The sequence below is a fragment of the Melospiza georgiana genome, chromosome 1, assembly GCF_028018845.1.
Source record: "Melospiza georgiana isolate bMelGeo1 chromosome 1, bMelGeo1.pri, whole genome shotgun sequence".
In the NCBI taxonomy this organism is placed as follows: domain Eukaryota; kingdom Metazoa; phylum Chordata; class Aves; order Passeriformes; family Passerellidae; genus Melospiza; species Melospiza georgiana.
Window position 1 is genome coordinate 147568272 of NC_080430.1, and position 2499 is coordinate 147570770.

Consider the following 2499-nt stretch of genomic DNA (forward strand, 5'->3'; position numbering starts at 1 on the left):
GCTGTTAAGTAAAAAATAAATCAATGGGTAATTCCTTTCTCTCACCATACCTCCTCTCCCTCCTCCATTTTTAAAGCCAGTCCTTTTCATTTAGTCATGACAATTTCTTTTTTTAGAGCAAAAAGAAAATCTTAGTACCCAACCAATATGTTTAGTTTCTTTTATAGTGTTAATTAGGTGTGCTTAGTGCCTTTCTGAGAAAGACAGGATGCTAACCTTAGAAACTCAGATAATCCTATTGTCAAATATATTTGTTTAATAAAATAGGTTTGTTTCCTTTTTCTTAGGAGGACTTGGCTTAGAGGATTTAGCTTCTCCTCTAGAACCCAGACTAACCAGGGGATTGCTGGATCCCAGTGTATGTTGTGGGCCAATGATTGCAGAATTACCTGCTGCTAAATCTTGTCTGAGCAATGTGTGCAGCTGCAGCATAGCACAGCTGCTTGAGGAGCTGGGAGAGATGTAAAACCACTTTAATCCTCTGTACTCTTACCTGAAGTTATTGAATAGCATGTTATTAGAACAAAATGGGGATGGCTTTTTTTTAATACAGACAAAATATGAACAAGGTGCTCCTGCTGCTGTTGAACACATTCTTTGGTAAGGGCAACTTAATTTAGATTTGGAAATAGCTCAGAGCAACCAGTTCCTTCTTTCATTTATATATGTACACTTTCTGAATTGTTGAGTCTGGATTGCAGTGCACCTTCAGCGCTTCAAAGAAGTGAAATGACACATAGGGAAAGGGACTGGATAATAGCAAAAAGCCACATCATATAAGTCTGAATTTTCCCATGAACTAATGGATGCGGCATTCTTTGTGAATTTATGTAGGCATGTCTGTTTAAATGTGTGTTTTTACATTATCCTGACCACAGTGAGCCTGGCAGCAGCTGTGAAGTGGGAGCCTGAGGTGAGTTTGTTTCCTTCCCTCTCATGCCCACGGCACTGAGGATGTTCCATGTCCTGCCCAACTTGCTGTGCACAGGACAAAAGGAGCACAGGCAGGCAGGCACTTTATCTGAGCTGTCCATATGGGACAGAGTTAGGATTTACTACCAGCACAGAGAACCATCCTAATAGTAAGAAATAAGCCATAGGAATTAAATTATAAATGTATGTGCTGCCCTTAGGGGATATCAGTGTGTATCACAGTGTCCATAACCACTTCCCTCTGTGCTGCTGGGCAGGGGAGGCCAGTTAAGCTGCTCTGTGGCAAATGAACTGTTAATATCTGAGGCACCCTCAGAGAGAAGGAGGCATGAGGGCACTATGTCAATTTATTGTACTGCAATGAAATATGAACTGCAGCAAAAATAGGGGAAAAAATCTGTTTCGGTGAACAATCACATTTTGGAATGTGTTTGTCCTCAGTGCTAGGAATTTAATAAAACAACTGGAAGTCATCAGGAAATAAATTATTTTCTGACTAAGGAAAAAGGTTTTGGGGCTTGTTCAGAAAAGCTGAATATCATTCTCATTTCTGTTTCAGATGAGCCATGTCACAGAGACTTGCCATGATTTGTTTTCTCAACAGGCTGTTTCCTCTAGGGCTAGTTAGGCCTTTGATTTCACTGGGTATGGAAGTACCTGTGGTTCTCTGAGCCTGTTATCTTGCAAGATGACCAATCAACAGTAAAAATGAATTTTAAAAAATAAAATATGTGCCAACAGACCAGTTTCATGAAGTATAGAGCGACAAGGTCAGCAGTCCTTGATAAGCAGTTGGCTAATTTACCACTGCTGATTAACAAAAAGCACTGCAGGGACAATGTTTGCTGTCACAGAATCATAGAATGACTTGGGTTAGAAGTACCTTAAAGATCAAAGGGTTCCAATGGCCCTGCCATGGGCAGGGACACCTTTCATTTGGCCAGGTTACTCAAAGCCCCATCCAGCCTGGCCTTCAACTTCCAGGGACAGGGAGTGTCACTCTGACTTTTTTTAGATTTTCTAAGCCTTCTGATGTTGACATTCTTGTAACAAACTTTCTCACACACTTTCTGTAAATAACTCATTGTTTTGCTTTCTTTTATGGAGGAGGAGAAATTTGATGGACTGTTGGTTTGTCCAGTGTGATTAGAGAGGTGGCACTGTCAACCTCCAATCCATTGTCACTTTTGGAAAACTATAAATGTTGGAGTCAGAAAATAAACTTCCCATTTTTCTTCACCTTGAGAGCAGTGGTGTGCACTTGTGTTCTTTCATGTCCTATAGTGATAAGGGAGTCCACAACTTCTCTGGGCAACTTGTGCCAGTGCCTCACCACCCTCAAAGAAAAGAATTTCTGTCTAATATCAGTCACTTCATTCTCCTACATGGTCTTCTGCAGGAGTTAATTTTACAGAACCAACATCCAACATTTTTTTAATTTTAAATTTATCTGCCATGAAGTTCCCCTTCACTCCTCTTCTCAGTGGTTTCCCCCTTCCTACTATGAGTAGGAGTAACAAGAAACCATTCAGTTTGTGCTGGTTTAGGACTTGTCATCCTGTGCTT